At 41.3% G+C, this 18154-nt stretch overlaps 1 protein-coding gene and 1 non-coding gene across 4 annotated transcripts in view; both read right to left on the bottom strand.

Annotated features, from left to right (window-relative positions):
* AUTS2 (activator of transcription and developmental regulator AUTS2) overlaps positions 1 to 18154 on the bottom strand; it is a 1187404-nt gene that overhangs the window by 591781 nt on the left and 577469 nt on the right. The window lies entirely within an intron of this gene.
* Positions 2144 to 2246, bottom strand: LOC136337006 (U6 spliceosomal RNA). Its single transcript, XR_010731729.1, has one exon. It is a non-coding gene; the product is annotated as a U6 spliceosomal RNA (small nuclear RNA).

The raw sequence follows: 18154 nt of genomic DNA, 5'->3' as shown, positions 1-18154 counted from the left end.
GGTCAGGCGCATGTGGGAGTCTGTCTGACTGCCTCCCCGTTTCCAGCTTCAGAAAAATACAAAAAAAAAAAAAAACAATAAAAAAAACTGGTCTTGCTTAATCAGGTGGTGGTGCAGTGGATAGAGTGTTGGACTGGGACGCAGAGAACCCAGGTTCAAAACCCCGAGGTCACCAGCTTGAGCGCGGTTCAATCTGGCTTGAGCGTGGGATCACCAGACATGACCCCGTGATCGCTGGCTTGAGTCCAAAGGTCGCTGGCTTGAACCCAAGGTAACTGGCTGGAGCAAGGGGTCACTCACTCTGCTGTAAGCCCCCCAGTCAAGGCACATATGAGAAAGCAATCAATGAACAACTAAGGTGTCACAATAAGAATTGATGCTTCTCATCTCTCTCCCTTCTTGTCTGTCCCTATCTGTCCCTCTCTCTGTCTTTGTCACACACACACAAAAGGAAACACCTGGTCTTTATCAAGTGAATTATTATATGCTCAAGGCTTTAGACCAGGCATGACCACATATAGCCCACAGGTGGGATCCAGCCTGCGTAATGAGTTTATGTGGCCCGCGATTAAATTTTTAATATTCTCCATTACTTTAAGATCTCAGCTACTCAGAAGTGGAAGCGTCTTTGATTATTGGAAATTGAGATATTTAAGAAGATAGTGATACGCAGAAAAGAATTCTGCGTGTGACTAATCTAGGGTTAACTTCCAATAATTGGTCAAATAGATTCACAATACTTCATTTTTTTTAAATTCCATTATAAAGATTTACAACTTTTGTACTCGTCTGTACTCGATATGAACTGTTTGATGTTTAGTGGCGATGTGAAACCCACATTCTTTGAGGTGGAGTTTGCCAGTGAGCACCCAAGGTCAAACATTTCGTTATTTTTGTGGTCAAGTGTGCTGAACCAAGTGGCATTGTAGCATAACTGAAAATGTGTCCAGGCTGTTTGTAAAACAAAATAATTGTTTTATTTGTGATATAACCCCTTCAAGCTCATTCTATTAATTAAATATTGTTTCGATTGATTGCAATACAGTTTGGATATTTATACGGTATGTAATTATATTTTTATTAAAAATATTTTTATTAAAATAATACTGTATATTAAATTTTTTTCACTCATTTACATTTATTCATAAACAAATTACATAATAAAATTTTGTTTACTTAAATAAATCGTTTTTGTATTTAACATTTTTTAATTTGAATATTTCATCCATCCTGTGAGAAAAAGTTTTCTTTCTAATCTGGCCCGGGGGCAAAAACTGTTGGCCCCACTTGCTTTAGATCCTTCCCTTCAGCAGAGAAGCAGTGAAGTCATGCTGGAGGCACAGGAGTAACAATGGCCCAAGAGTGCTGGTTGTCATTAATATTATAATGACAGCTTTTAGTCGTCTGGCAAAAGCTCCAGCACTTTCCCTTCTTTGGTGTGATTCCAAAACAAGGCCAGCCGAGCATGTATGACAGTCCATATTCTTCCTCTCTGTCTCATTACTACCACACATGCTGATTCTTAGATATCTGATAGCAACAGAATAGCCCTTTGAAATGTATGCAGTCCAAGAATCCATTGATTTGAATAATAAGTTCAGGTGATTTTAATGTCAGAATGAGTAGTAGCAGTGACAACGCTTTGCTCATGGAAAACCGAGACTGGAATGGCTGCTTTACTGCGGCAGCTCATTTCCCACAGGGCGGCCTCTTAATCAAGGAGGAGAGCCTGGGCCACATGAACATGGAAGCACAGTCCTGTCTACATGCACCTGAAAGACAAGGCTTAAGGGGAAAATATCCATGCAAATATGTCAATCAGAAGCCAGGATAAATGACTTAATGTTTATATATATATAATTATCTTAGTTTACTTCCATTCATCCATATGATCTAAGATAAGATAGCTCAAGGATAAAGTGGTCGTTTTCATAAAATCATCCTGAAAACTACCACATACACTATAAACACTATTCTTCAACATAAAACCGTAACCCTTCTTAAACTATAAAGATATCCTCAACACCACGTAGACACTATTTTATGTGTGTGACTATTATGTTAAGATCAGGATGTTACAAACAACATGGGAATGGAACGTCATCACTGTCACTAGTTATATTCTCAAATCCACATTTAAAAAATATATATGGAATTCTTCACAAATTTGCATGTCATCCTTGCACAGGGCCATGCTAATTTTTTTTGTATCATTCCAATTTATAGTATATATTCTGCAGAAGCAAGCCCATGTCAAAATCATTTTTTTAAATTCTTTGGAATGACTTCCCTACTGATTTTACTAATCTATAAAATTCATTGTCAAGTCAAAATCAGGTTTGCAAAGGCAGAATCCAGAATCGTGGTTAAGGGCATGCACAAATTATAGAGCTAGAATACCTGACTTAGAATCCTTATTCTACCACTTATTAGCTACAAGACTTTTGGCATGTTGTTAATCTTCGGTGCCTCAGTTTCCTTATCTGGGAAACAGGGATAATAAAAGTACCTACCTCATAACACTGCTCTATTATAATAACACATTTTAAGTGTGGCATAAGTGTTACCATCACCTGTATTTGCAGTATCTGGCAACCTGTTTCGTGGTTAAGGAATGGCAGTGAGCATCATATACAAACACAAGGCCAAACTACGTTAACAAGCAACATGCTACTCACACACAAAAACTATTTGACCAGAGTACAAAGACCATCCATATCTTAAGCAGAAAAGTGATCTAATCAAACTCTCCTTAAAGTTTCTCGTAGAAACTAATAGACAAGTAAACAACATTCGGTCTTCAGGCTCACACAGCAGCCAATGATGTAAGCTTCCTGTTTGGCTTCTAAGGAAAAATGGCAGAAAACAAATTCCTATAAACCAATTGGTATAGTTTTTCTTGGCTTTCAAACATAAAGACAACTTCAGTTTTTTTAGCCATCATGCCAAAATTCCCATAAAACTCATTCTCACTGTACAGTTGTATTGATAATGTACTTCAACTCTGATGAGGTCCAAGCCACTAAAAAAATCACCTTTTGCCATCATGCATGCTAAAATTTCATTCTGATAGGTAGGCCCGATCCATACTGAAATATGTCCTGTAAATATCTCCTCCAAAGAACCGTATTTCTTTTGGAAATCTTCATTTTTCAAAATAAAATATATAGTTATATATTTGTAAATATATCTATATCTATCTATCTATCTATCTATCTCTCTATCTATCTTCAGACAGAAAAAGAATGCTGTAATAAATCATAAATTCCAGACTGGGCAGATCACGGTGGGAAGTCACACCCACGCAGGTGATTTTTCCCTCTTTAGTAAAAAGGCCTACTTTCGCCTTCCCTAAGCCCTGTCCATTACTTTATGCTCTGGGTTATCACACCTTTGAAATCCCTCTTTTCAGACCCCTCCTTCTAAGAAGTAACCACCCTCAAGAGAGTAAATGATCCTAACTGCCCTGTAATCCGACCCCCACCTTGCTTTCTCCCTCCTCCATGTGATCTTCCTTATGGCCCCGCCTTCATGTCAGATGCGTGAGAGAAGCTGCAGACCATCTTTCTCTGGAGAATTTGAGATCTTGCTCCCCAGCGTATGTGATCAGTTTGGCCCAAATAAACTCTTAATAAAAATTCTCAATAGATTTAGACATTTCTTAAGTCAACTATATTTCTTTTTATGTAAAATTTTAATATTTAATACAACATTTTTTTCCTAAATAAACTCTTAGGTCTAAGATCCCTCCCTCTCACACCAACCCCTCTGGCTAGCAGAGCAAAGCACCACTATGCCCCCAGTGATGGCACTTCCAAGAACAATGTAAAACTCCTATCAGATGTCCATCCATTCTTATTCTTTGATTCCACATATGGAAAGACCTGAAGGTCTGAACCATACAGACTTGAGTCTAGGTTATTAATGCTTTAGAAAAAGCTTATGATCTCCAAAAGTAGAATGAAAGGAAACGTCTTTGCAACGGAAGGATTTGTAATCCTAAATGGCAAAAAACCTGGCTTCCCTCTAGCTCTTTCTTTGCAAGCCACAGTTAAATAATTGGTTCAATCTTCAGATGAATTTGCTGCCTATCCTTTTGCCATCATGAGCAGTAAAACAAGTGGCCTCGCACACCATAAAAGACCTCAGAAAGGCACATATTTTATTATTAATTAAGTCAGAAAAGTAGTTTAATGTCAGCTGGGCCCAAACCAAAACCTTTGGTTTTTATGTCTCAACTTATTTGCTGTCCCTGACGGATGAGGAAAACGCCAAGGCTGCTGAAATGAACTGCCACAGAATACTAGCGAGACTCTATCGGGGAGGGTCTGCCATGTGCCATCCTCTGCCAACCAGTGGGAATACAAAGATAAATAAAACATTGCTTCAAGAAGTTCAAAATCTAATGGAGGAGACAGATATGCATAAATAACTATGCATATAAGGCAAGGTATTAGACAGTATTTCAAAAGCATCGAATAGTCACATTTGGTGGCAGACACATTTATCTCACTTTCATCTATAACTTATAATTAGGATAAACAGTTCTGGGGTATGAACAGCTTATGTAAAAAAAAAAAAAGCTTGAAAGAAAGGAACTATCCAAGGAACTCCATATAAGTGTGTAACTAAGTCCCAAAATATAACTTAATATTATAAGACTAGAACCTTCCCTCAGTTTGGATTTTCAGAGGCACGTCTCCCTCTCAGTTCTGAAAATGCTTCTCACCTTTTAGCCCCTAGATCAATTCAAAGACTTTTTTCTTCTTTGGTTTCAGACAGCCTTTGGACCAAAAAATAGAGGGTTGAAGAAAACCTCAAGCCTGAAAAGAGTCAAAACCCTGTCTAGTCAAGAAGAAGAGAGTTAGATATAAGATTCCTCATTTACTTCATCATTCAAAAAGGACATACTGACCATGAATGAGGTCAGGCAGGTATTGACATAAAACCTGGAAATACAAACAAGAATGACAACTAGAGTCCACTGTAGTGGGAGAAACACACCATCAACAAAGATGCCGCCAGAGTGAAGTAGACGCAGCACCTTAGTTCCAGAGAAATGAGGACCAGAACAAGGAATTCTCCCCGGGAGAGGGAGCTCCTGTGAAGCCTTCCCAGCTCCTGCACAGACCTCCAGCCTCAGTATCTGCCTTCCCTGTGGCTACCTGTCACATTCTACAGCTACTCATCTTTTTATTGGTATATAACCAGTTGGTTTTTATCTTGAGGTCAGGCATGGTAATTATACATATTTGAACATGCTCTCCAGCAAAAGAACATAGAAAAAATTTTTTCATCTAAGAAATGCTGATTGAAGAGTTGACAAATCATCAGTATACTGAAGTAACGAAAGAAAATGACATGCTGACTCTTCTTAACGAAAACTTATTCTTTGGAATTTCTCTCAAAAACCCACCTTCACTGGTGTCCAACTGGAATAGATACTTCTGCGCCCTTCCTTTGAATCCCAGTTCTTTTAGCTGTTATAAAATGATATCACAAACTTATAGGAGTGTTTGTGAAGCTTTTTTGGCCCCAAGCTATTCTGGTCAGGGAACAGTTATATGAAAACTCCCTTACTACAGGTTAATCGGTGTGAGCGCTTCATACAAACTTGTGGGGGGTCTTCAGCTTTGCAAGTCAGCAGGGTGTGGTGGGAGCTGATAATGGCTCTATGGTATTGTTCTGTGGGATGTTTCTTGCCATGTAAAGCCATGAGAATGGCTTGACTACAAATAAACACAGAAGATGGCTCCCACAAAGAAAGCAACTGAGAAAGTGATTAACCATGTTGAAGACTTTTACAGTGCCACTTCTACAACAGGAAATTAAATACAATAGAAGTCCATTGGCACATGATGCAAAAACAGTCCTTAGGTTTTCATTATTTAACGTTAATGCTGCCACCCTTTACTATTGAGGAAAGTAAGGCACAGAGTGTGTAAATGATAGATTTCATCTGAATAAAATCTAATCTCCAAAACTAGGCACCCAGATTCCAAGAGAGTGACACTTTAAACAAACGAACCTGGTTTATGTCTGTACGCGCACTTTTTATTTCTTTCAAAGAAAGTTTTATAAGACAGAGCTTTTGGACTTGACTTGTTTTGGTAATTATTCCTTCAAAATGTCTACTATTATCTGATCTGATCACAATCTTTGCCACAATGTTCTGATTCTACTCCACGGGCATCACTAAATAATGAGGCTGCCACCATACGGGGGGTCTCACTGGAAGCAGACAGGAAATATAGGAGGGGAAGGCGAATGCTAACAGTCCCAATGAAAGGGAGTCAACAGACAGCAGCTGCAGGCCCGGAACACAGCTTTTCCTACTTCCCTTCTCAATTCTCAGCTGGGGACCAAGTAACCAGAGACAGAGTAACAAGACAAAAACATACAAACTATTTATCAGAAAGGTTTTTCTCCTGCTAATTTGAATGCAGACAGGGCTTGACAAGGAGAAAACTTTACCTTCCTCTCTTGGCAGGGCACTGCAGACAGAGCTGGTAAGAATTCTTGCCTTCTGCTTGCTGGCTTTTGCCAGTTGACCCAGACGTCTGGAGCCAGTGGAGCACCCAGCCTGTCACTGTCCCTTTATGACTGTTAGAATTTTAAGAGAGGAACATTATCTTTTCCTTTTACACTTACACATTCTCTGTTGGGGCCCCTGTCACAAAAGACATCATAAAAAGTTTTACACGACACAGGAGCCTTCATATAGAAAGAAAGACCTGAACAGATGATTAACACTGGGCGTTGTTATACTAGGTTTGATGGAGAGTGAGAAGTCCTGGGAAAATGCCAGAGGACAAGAAGTATGAGCTAAGGGTCCTAAAGGACCAGGCGGGGGTTGGGGGGGATGCAGCAAGGCCTGTTCATCCAGATTCCTCTTTGAGTTCCTCCATCTTTAGAGATAATGACACTCCTTTCCTGAGGATATAAGGAGGGCATTGATCATGGGACGGTTTTGTGATGAGCTTGAGTGGAATGTCTTTCCTGCACCTGCCATTCTCAAATTCCTTCACCTTGAAACAGTCAGGATGCTGAAGAGCCGTATTTTGGGGTGGTATGTCCTAAACCCCACTGCTGTCCGCAGATCACACTCCAAAATGTCTTTCAAGTTTCTGAATCACTAGAAGAGCTTGAAACTTACACAATGAAGTCTGTTTTCCTGAAACCACCGGCAAGGCACATGGAAATGGATCTACAGCAGGCTTGAAAGGAATGGACGTCGAGTTTGAGACCAGAAAAAGGATTTGGGCAGCCAGAATCCCAGAGATGCGTCCATGTGGCTGACCCTACAGACCTGGAGACAGCGGTCACTTTGCACAGCTTGTCCTGAGACTCTCTGCAAAGTCCCCTTTTCTCCCCATATTTCTACACATTCATGGCAGTTATCCTTCTATCATGGCCTTTATAAGGAGTCTCCAAAAGTGTTACTAAAATGCAAATTGTTTATTTTATCAAAGTCAGTCTTAAACTTCTAGTATCCACTAAAATAATCACAAAGGTACAGTGAGCGAACGTGATAACTGCATTCTTGGGAAACCGGAGCAGGTGACCTAGGATGAGAGGAAGGTTAGAGGCCAGGAAGAGAGTGGTCGGGGGGGGGGGGGGGGGGGCTGTAAAGTGGCGTCCTGTTATGGGTAAGGGCCAGTGAGGGAATGGGTACCAAATAAAATAAAATAAGATAAAATAAAATAGAAAGAAGAAAAAGTACAATTTTACCTCCTAAATCAAGTTGCCCAAGGCAATCTCTCTTTCTAACCTCCTCCAGGGGGCTATTTAGAATGAAATGACCCAGGCCAGGGGTACCATTTCCAGTTATTACAGAACAAGTAGAGCTTCAGGCTCTGAGCAGCATTTGACCCAAAGGGTGATGGGCAGAAGGAAGAGGAAAGGGAATTAACCAGATCCCCCGTGGCTCGAGTCTGCACACCACAGGGCTGAACACCAGGTCCCTCTCAGCGTGGCTTCCAACAAACAGTCCTTTGATCGCAGATGTTCCCGCTGCCCTGGGCTGAGCTGCAGGGAAGGACGGAGGGCCAGAACCACGAGGGAAGGGGGCAGCACGAGAAGTCCCGGATGAGAAATGGAATCACTGACATAACCCTCACCTGGTGGCAGACCGCCCTGCAAAGTGGCTGATAGAACAGAGGCAAGGCAGGCTAATCGCCCTCTCCCAGCCCACTGCCGAGGCTCAGTGATTCATCATCCTCTCTCCAGCCACGTCTCCAAACAAGCCCAGCCTCCATTCCCAGCGCTAAACCCACAAGCCAGCTTCTGGGAGTCAGAAACAGGCAGTTGACTTGAGGATTTTTTTTTTCTTTCTTTTCATCTGGAGAAACATGAATAAATCACACATCATCAAGTTTATCATTTTTCTCCTCAGAGAAATATGAAATATTATAGATCATCTCCAGTACATCAGCTTCTTCACACTCCATTAGCATGAAGGGACTATTTTTGATATAATTTATCAAACCACTGGCCTCATTTCTCCCATTTCCTTCAGGATGGAAACGTAGACAGTGGACTCAGTTTGCCTTCCCTGCCTTCCACGCTGGGAGCAGGTGCTAAGTTAAGGGCATGACAGGTGACAGGTCACCAACCTGTGCCTCCCCTCACAAGCCTGAAAGGTCTAAAAGAGCCTGGAATGGGGCTGGGGCGGGTATGTTTCAGGTAGAGCCTGCCAAGCTGAGAGTACGTTTTATTTTGGTGTTTTTGAGTAAAGAGGCCTCTCCTAGCAAAGTCAGTTTTATCCTCCACCTGTCTCACCTTGAAGTGGGAGGGGCCCTGCTAGGGAAGCTGCCCGCTTAGTGAGCTGCACGCCCTCCGTGGGAGCCGGAAATGTTGGACAATGACATGAGAGAGTTAAAACATTTGCTCCCTCTCTTCTTCCTTCTCCCACAAACAGCGTTAAAGTGCTTTAACAGCAAGGCTGAGACTCAGATGATGTGTTCAATTTAAGATTATTACTCTAATTAATGAGGTCCTACTAAGTTTGAGGCATTTACCATGTGGTTCCTGCTTAGGGTGAGCTAAGCAAACCTATACCTAACTAGCTGCCATGTGAGACTCGGACAAGATGTACCTAATTAAAGTACTTCATTAGGATCTTGAAAACGGTAAAATTTCAACATCCTGGGAAAAAGTGTAAAACAGGAAAGACAACTAAGGGTAAGAAAGGTCACTGGGGGCATGAAAAAGACAGGATCATGGAATATACGGTCTGAGAAGGAAACGGGACAAAGACCAAAAGGAGGTGAGGCTGGGACGGTTGGGTGGCAAGCAGAGGAAGAGTATTAGCTTCACACACAGATAACAGAAACCACTGCCGGTTTCTGCGCCTAACGGTGAAGATTAGAACTGGGTTTCGGCTGTTAACGTTAACAGGCCCGGGGAGGATGACCAAGGAGAGGCGAGAAGACGCCTGCGGCCTGAACGTCCTCTCTAGAGCGCGCAGAACGTCCTCTCTAGAGCATGCAGCGAGGAGACAGAGCCTGGCCCGGCAGTCGCTCAGCAGTCCCGCCAAGCGCTAACAGGTGCTCAGTACAATCTGCTGAAATAACAAGTGAACATGGGTGCGAGGAGATCTGTACAACAAGGTTCATGGTGGCATTGTTGGTAACAGCAAAAAATTGAAAACAATCCTAAATAGAATAGGTAAACAGTGTCACGGTCTTGGAAAATTACAAGTAGTGGAAGAGCAAAACAGAGCAACTGAATTAATCTCACAAACATATTGCTTAGTTTTTAAAAAAGTTTCAAAAGCGTATACGTACATATATGCAATTTTTAACAATATAAGCATACTCTATAATATTTGCTGACTCATGCATAGGAAATGAATGAAAAAATCGCAAACATAACAAATCCAGAATCGGGGTTGTCACCCCTGGACTCTCAGAGGAGAATACGATCAGAATTACAGCGGGAGCTTCAACGATACTCGAAATATTTTAATTCCAAGCCAGTGATGGGTACATAAATGTTCGTTATATTGTTTTTCATAACTATTTAATAAAATAAGGATAAAGCAAAAATAGTAATGAGTCAAGGGAGCCATGGGGGACTAGCCATATTTAAGGACAGAGATGACAAGATGATCACCAGTGAGGGAGACTGAGAAAGGGCACAGAAGCAAGCGGAGCAGTCTTCCCACTGACTCTCCAGCCTGGAAAGGGCCAGGCATGGGCAGCTAAATGGCTCGCAGACTATGTAGGATGAAGGTCATAAACCTGGTCCAGACTGCCCAGGAGAGCGGGAAGCCGAGGGCTACTGTGAGACCCAGAGATGAGGAGGGACCATGGGGCTAACACAAAGGCAAAGGAAGGGGCAGGGGGAGCTGCAGGAGGACCAGGTGGGCCATGACCAAACAGAAACAAAACAATGGAGCAGGATGGAAGTCTTTCTCTGCAAGGAACACAGAGACATCAATCTCCGGGAAACACAAAAACAAAACAAACAAAACACAAGTGTGTGTGTGTGTGTGTGTGTGTGTGTGTGTGTGTGTGTGTGTGTTGTATTAAGAAAATTCCAAAGTTGGCATTAATATTTACTTTCCCACCTCTCCTGAAAGACAGAGTTCTGTGCTCTCATTCTTTTTCAAATGATCACGTATTTTCTTCCGTTTCAAGGTTGAGCTGGACAGGGCAGCATGGGAAGTAAATCAAAGCACAGTAAGAACACGTCAACCTCTCCGTTTTCTTCTCCTCCCAGAAATGCAACCAGATAACTGGTTTTGAGAGAGCTGAAGTTTAGTAGGCTGGTATTTATTTTGGCTTCCCCGGAGGGTACGGTTATGCCTTATAAAGACCTGTGACTGCAAGCCTTTCACAATAAACTATGTCTATGCTTACCACATGTACCAGGGGCAGCAGAGAAAGTCCCCTTTGTAAGTCATTTCTCGGAGAGATGACCCCTCTCCTCTTCTGTTAACAGCATCACTGGTTCTGGCATGAGAGTGCCTGTGACCACTACCCAAGCAACAGAACTGCCTCATGCGAGTTATGTACAAGGTTATGTTGGGCATCTCAGCTGGATCTGAAAGAATCTAAGCCCAGGAGAGAAGATAAAATACCGCCCTGAAATAAGCTCCACGTACAACCAAAGACCTGATTCCAGCATTTGCAATGAAGGTTACACTATGGTTGGTGGCAAGCCAGAAAGAGTTGGTCTCAGAGTCCCATCCTTCCCTCAAGATCAGAAAATATATACTAAGTTTAGTGACCAACTCTGTAAATAAAGGAGCCTTTATTCCTAGGTTTCTGCCTCCCATTCCCATATCTGGGGAAACCCCAGTTCACAAGTTGAATAGGTGGGCCCAGTTCACCATTCTTCTGCAGGGCTGTGAACAGGTGAGGAAAGATTTTCAGAAAATTATGACGTGCTAAGAATGGTCCACATGGACACAGGAAGTAAGAAGGGGTCTCAGAGTCTCTCTGGTCAGCCATGCTAGCAGGGGACGGTGCTGGAGGTGCGGAGGTGCGCAGGCAAGCGATGGCTGCAGGCGTTAAACGTGCTTGAGGAGAAAAGCACGAGGTCACATCTCTGGATAATCACAGCTGTTCCTGAAGAACCTCACTTCCTGCCCGGGGGGTACCCCAAACGCCTTCTTCAGGGTCTGCATCATTAACCACTAACATCAAGGAGAAAAAGAGATCTGTTTATCTGGACTCAAAGATGTGTCCACGAGAACATGAAACATCTGCCGGCTCACAAACCCACCCCAGAGGTTAGTTCCAACTCTGAGCCGTACACTGCCCAGGGGAGATGGGCTGCCTCGTGTGAGGGGCTTGCATTTCAAATGACTCAGGGGAAGCTCCTTGTCCAGCTGAGCCAAAGGAGGAACCGAGGTGAGCAGAAGAGGAGACAAGCCAGGACCACGAGGAGGCGGGGAGGCCCAGCCCATAAAAAATGCAGTCATAAACGACATGGAGCGCAGACTTGACTGTGGGCCGATAATCCACTTGCTGCCAAAGTGTTACAGAAGATGCCCCCAAGACGCTGTCGTACAACTGCAGAGACTCACCAGGCCTTTGGAGGTCCTGTGCAAGCCCATTCTAAATTTTTAGCGATATATTGCTATGTGAAAACTCGCTGTTCTCCCACTGTACAGGAAAAACAAAACACCTCTCTATTAAAATCGCTTTTTATTTCACCAGGTAGCTCTAAATGATGTCAGCAATGGCTAAGGAAACTGAGACAACCAACTCTGTGTCGTGGTAGGCTTGAAGACAGAGCTCACCCAAAAAGAGATTTGTTTTTAATTGGTACCCAAGAGGCACTACCACTCATATTTCTCTTAAAAATGTTCTCAGGAGGTGGCACAAGGGGCTTAAAGGAACCACAAGGGTACTCACTCTTCAGGGAGTTAAAGGACAAATGTTAGCAGCCCAACACTCAAAGGAAATTTAATTTCTCAAAAATAACAAATGAAAAGAGAATTATGCTAATTGTAGACAATCAAACCAACATAAGCCATTATCAGGAAGAAGAATCAGCGTGCATCAGCAACAACGGGAAGGCGTTCTGTGGCTAGAGAGACGCGATCGTTCCAATGCAGTACACACAGATTTAACTCAAGAGAAACCGAAAATCCTTGCTAGGCACAGGGTGGTGCACAGGAAACTCCCATCTTACATGAGATGAAGATGATTATTTCTTGGAGAGACAGTTCCTTAATGAGCTTCCCAGCCAGAACCTGAATTTCTGTTACAAGGTTCAAATCTCTGCTCCCTCAGTCATCAACTCTCATGATCTTGGTTAAAAAGCTTCACTTTTTCTGGGTCTCATTGTCTTCAGTTATAAAATACTGATAATAAAATCTACCTGGTGGAATTGTTTTTTTGAAACCACGGGAGATAATAGAAACAAAGTATTTAATCCAATACCAGCCATAGCCCGCAGCAAAAGTCAGTAAGTTGGGATCCCGTCTCCTGCATCCCAGACCCAGACCTCTGAGGCGTGGTGATGTGGTGGTTCTGAGCACAGGGTCCTCTGCCAGGCTATTCAAATCCTGGCTCGGCCAGCTACTAACCATACGACCTTAGATTTCTGAAGCTTCCTAAGCCTCAATTTCCTTACTGGAAAAATAGAGAGAGGGAGAGTGCCTCCCTGATGAAGTGGTTGTGAAGAATAACCGAGTTATTACCTGAAATATACTGAGAACAGAGCCTGACGCACAGCCAAAGCTCAATAATCACTGGCTTAGGTCATAATTATATATACATATATGTATATATGAAATTTGGAAACTTATTGGCAGAGGCCAATGAAATTTTGAAAAACTAGAGGCGAAGCATTTCATGAGGTCAGGCCTTCTAAGCATTCTAGGTCTCCTGTGAAGACAGATATAATAATGATATTTTGCATTGGTACTACAGTTTTCTTGTTTTTCCAAGTGTGGCTAATGTTCTTTTTATTTCACGTTAAGGAAAAAAGAAGCAAACCACTGAAAATGCAGTTCATAATAAGCAATTTACTTACTGAAAAGCAACTTCCAAGGTGAGGCTGGAGAGCAGAGCCAATGCAGCCCAACTCTTCATAAGACTCCCATTTTATATCCATTTCTTGGTACAGAAAGAACCGTGCCCCAATATCATGGCCCCAAGGCTATGCAAGACAATCCACCATCAGAGAGAGAGTCAATTACAATTGCTACGACCATGATCTCTAAGATAAAAATGCACTGAATACATTACAGGGAGATTGTCGAGAACAAGTATATTGAAACAAATATGGTTTTTGAAGAATGAGTCAAATTTAAATTAACACCACTTCATTCCAGGTAACAGTTTTACTGTGTGATCTTAATCAGGAAGTCTAAGAATTATGAAACGGTACGGGAACACAAGGGGGGTTAACTATTTCTGGGAGCTCAAACCCTGTAATAACACCTCCCCAGGCAAACGCTGCTGAGAAAAATAGTCATAATGGTTTGGACAGGCTAAATCATGGCCATTTCACAGAAAGAGAAACAGAAACTGAACACTAGAAAGTTGAACAATTTCTCTACAGTGGGCTGCTCTTGAGTCAAGTGTCAAGAATGCAGATCTAAGACATCCTGTCCCCGGCCCCATGTGGGAGACAGAAAGCCTCTAAGGCTATGGCCACTGAGTAAGTTTCAGGTAACTGCTTGGACTCCACAGACTAGCAGAAAATGCCAACATTCTGGCTGGTTCAATGAACTGCTTACCTCACCACAAACATGGCAGTAACAATGTATGACTGGCGTACTTTGCAGTACCTTGGTGTTCCCTCTCACCTTAATATCCTTTCTCTCTTCTAGAAGCTTTAGAGGTTTTGGGGAAAGTTTATAAATCGTGAATTTCATGGGCCGAATCCAATGAACAAAGTTAAAGTAGTCATTTCTCATTTATTAATCAAGTACAACCGCAATGATTTTATTGTAGACATAATAATAATGAAAGCAAATGCGATTTGCTTTCAGTAAACTTTGGCAGGCAATAACATTGTCTAATAAAAATACAGCCAGGAAAATAGTTTACAGTGTTGAGAGAGATATTAAAATGTGCAAAAATGCACAAGGGAGTAAGGCATTAGATATACATATTTTCAAGTTATTAAAAATTGAAAAATATAAAGGTGAGATTAATGTTACAGAACCTCTCTACCTCTCTCGGAATGAAGGGTTTAGGGTATATGAAATATCTTCTGCTCTCAAGGATGTAAGACAGCCAGTAGGAAAACCTCTGTCTAGAATGTGAATGAGTAATGGACTGAGAAGCGTCAGGTAAAATGAGAAGGAAAGGGAAATTCCCCATGAAAGAACACTCTTTAATTATGAAGGTTGTCTGAGATTCCCCTACAGAAACCTTGCAAATCCTTGCTTTCTATACCTGGGTAAAATGAGTGCTACCTGCTTTCCTCGCTCAGGTCCAGAGACACAAAATACTGAGAAGAAAGAAGGAGCAGCCTCACAAGACATCCTGCAAATGCTGGAAACAGAGGCAGAGACCCAGGATTCAGTGCTAGGAAGCATCATGGCACTGTGGCACTGTGTGTGTTGAACAGAGGGGGTCAGGAGAGGCAAAGGGAGAGTGCGGGAAGCTTGGTAGGAAAAACAGGTTTCTATCACAAAGCAACAGCAATGAGGAGGAACTCCTGGCAGACGGGGAGATTCTGCAGTCACCTGACTTCTGAAAGGTAAAAAAAAAAATGTAGTCCGTCTTAAAATCTCTGAGCAAAAAAGGAAGGGGGCAAAAAGTACCAGAAAAAAAAAATTGTTTATAATAAAGACTACATTCTGTAGCAATTTCCTAGATTCCTAGGGTTAGAAATCTAGATTGCCAATGGATAAGTGAGCCTTAAAATCACATCCCTGCTGACAAAAATTCATTTCTTATAACCGTCTCCATTTACCGGAATGCTGAATCTTTCCCACGGGGAAGGAACAAATGAAAATGTTATTTCTCTGCTCATGAACTCATACCTTTCTGTCTGCTTTTCACTGTTGGCAATTTCATTCTCCTCCAAATTTGACTAAAGCCCGTGACCTGAGGGAAATAACGTCTATATAATAATCTTCTGAAACTCTAATTCTGAGTCATGTTTTTTTGGATGGTGCCTCGCAGTTTATGAAAATTGCACTGAGCTATGAAATGTAAGTGATGTGATGTCTCTGCCTAACATAATCATTTTGCTGGCGAACATGTTGCAAATACTAATGAAAAGGAGGCTCCCACAAAAGCCATGAAAGCTGGTTCATGGCAACAATCTAGCAGCAGTGGCCCCTTCTTCAGTGCTGCTCCTGTACTCCTCTCAGACTCTCAGACTAGGACTGCAAAGGGTGAAAGACAGGTGGTCAAAACACCGTCAGGAAAGAGGGGACAGAATTCACTTCCTGTGATCCGACCTTGTCCCCACATACCTGAAATCGGTGACATCAATTCCTGTGAGCTTGGGACAAGAGCTTGCAATCTGACGGATTGAGAACAATGGTGTAATGACTTTGCATTTTAAACAAAAGCTTACATTTGAGACAGAATCAGTCATCTCTTTCAAGGAGTTTTGCCACACAGTGTAATTAATGAATGTGTATGAGTGCAGATAACTATTGTATCTGGCAGTGGACTCTACCAGGCTGAAATTTCCATTCATCATTTGGTGACTAACACAACTAAATGGAATTAGGATCATTATTTTAATTTCTCTCTAGCCCTTGAATCTATTCAACTTGCAAATGAAGGAATTAAATAAAGAATGTTATAACGATAACTTGCCCCTAGTAAATTGGATCTCAAACAAAGAGACTGTTGGACATAAACTTTTGTGACCTATGATGCCTGTGCACTAATCATTATTACCAAAAAAAAAAAAAACCCCACACATGGAAATGATATAAAATATTAAAATTAATATTTAGTTATAAACTGCCTTTTGAGAGATGGTAGATGAAAATGTTTTTTAAATTATTTTTAAATAGAAAGCTTTGTTATTTGAAATCCTCTCCCCTCCTCTGATTCTCAGCAAAATGAGGGGTTTTATGGTTTCCAGTTTTCAGCAAATATTACTGCAATTGTATTTGATTCTTGAGACTACTTAGGGAATGATGCAATGCTAGAAAATTAAGCAGCAAACTGTTTTTGTTAGAAACCCACGACTGTGACGTTACCGCATATGACATGCCAACCCCCCATTCCACTCATAACACTGAGCAGAGAGAAAATAACTAGCAAGTATTAAAATCAAATGCAAAATCAAATTCCTTAACATTTATTGTGAAGGTTATTGAATATACTGAAATCATAGATATTTAAATGAGTCCTAGGCATCCTAAATTACTTCTGACTTACCCCGAACATATTTCTCACATTCTACAACCATATGGTGCTCATAATTTAAAAAATGAAAACCAAAACGTTAAACACATGACTGGAAAGTCTTCCAAAGGCTCAGGGAAGGATCGGAACGTTGGGTGGTAACACAGTGGTCGTAGAATTGTTTTCAAGAAGGATTAACAGTCATTTGTCATGAGCTTTGTCGCAGTTCTCCAAAAACAACTCATTTGAAGTACTCAGTCCAGAAATGATCTTTTTTCCTTATATTAAAAAAATAAAGAACAAATATTTGACGAACATTTACAAATAGGCTGGACCATCTCTGCTACTTCCAATAACTCATCAAAATACGGCCTACACCCTGGGTCTCAGTTTTATACCCACCTCACATGACGAACCTACATCTGCCCAGAACATCTGAATACACATGTGAAATGAGAATCTTTGACTGGGATTCTACTCTTTTAAAATCTCCATCAGCCCCTAGTAGGGCTGTGAATTACCAATTCAATTATTCTTATGCTTAATTTGAGGAATTGTTCATGCTTCTCCAGAGAATGGGAGTGATTATAAGAAGGTCAATTATGAACATGAAAATTAAAATTATATTCTTTTCTATAAGAGAACACCTTTTATTTGGGGTAACCTAACAATAAGGCTAATGATGAAAAATGATGGTCTAATATATAGGGCAAAAACATGATGACCTCAACAGTTGCTGATTCAAAATATGTATTTCCAGGAGTAAAATTTAGAAGTCCACTCACCAGTCTGAAAAAAAATCTTTTTTATTCTGCATTATTAAAGAGTTATGCCTGCCACATTAAACCTAATAAAAATTTCTAAATACTCCTCAGATTTTTCCAGACCCAGATTTAGACACATATAGAGAATTCATTATCTTACTGCTATTCTATCATGCTCTATTCTTCCAAAATATATGTCCAAATTCTGCTTCTTTAAAAGCAGAGTAGAACCTTCCACTTTCTGTTTTCATTGATTTACCGAGACACTCCTCTTGATGGTGGCACCTAAGTCTTGCTTCCTATTCAGGGGGTTAAAACTATTGGGAGGGCCCCTCCTCAGCCAACAGATAGTAAATGCTCGGCAGACTGATGGGTTATACATCTTAAGCACCAATCCACACTGCAAACCCAACAAGTTCCGTCACAGAATGTCTAATAGTACCACTGCAGTGGAAAACTAAATTCATGGCAACTCTGTAACATTTTTACTAATATTTCTGAAGGCTTCCAGTGTTATTTTTTAAGTCTGATCACTTGTCAAGTTTTGGGTATTTAATTTGATTTCCAGAATTTACATTCCCTAGACAAGTCATGTGACAG

The sequence above is a fragment of the Saccopteryx bilineata genome, chromosome 4, assembly GCF_036850765.1.
Source record: "Saccopteryx bilineata isolate mSacBil1 chromosome 4, mSacBil1_pri_phased_curated, whole genome shotgun sequence".
Lineage (NCBI taxonomy): Eukaryota > Metazoa > Chordata > Mammalia > Chiroptera > Emballonuridae > Saccopteryx > Saccopteryx bilineata.
Note: the sequence above shows the minus strand (reverse complement) of the source record. Positions and strands in the feature narration are given on the sequence as shown.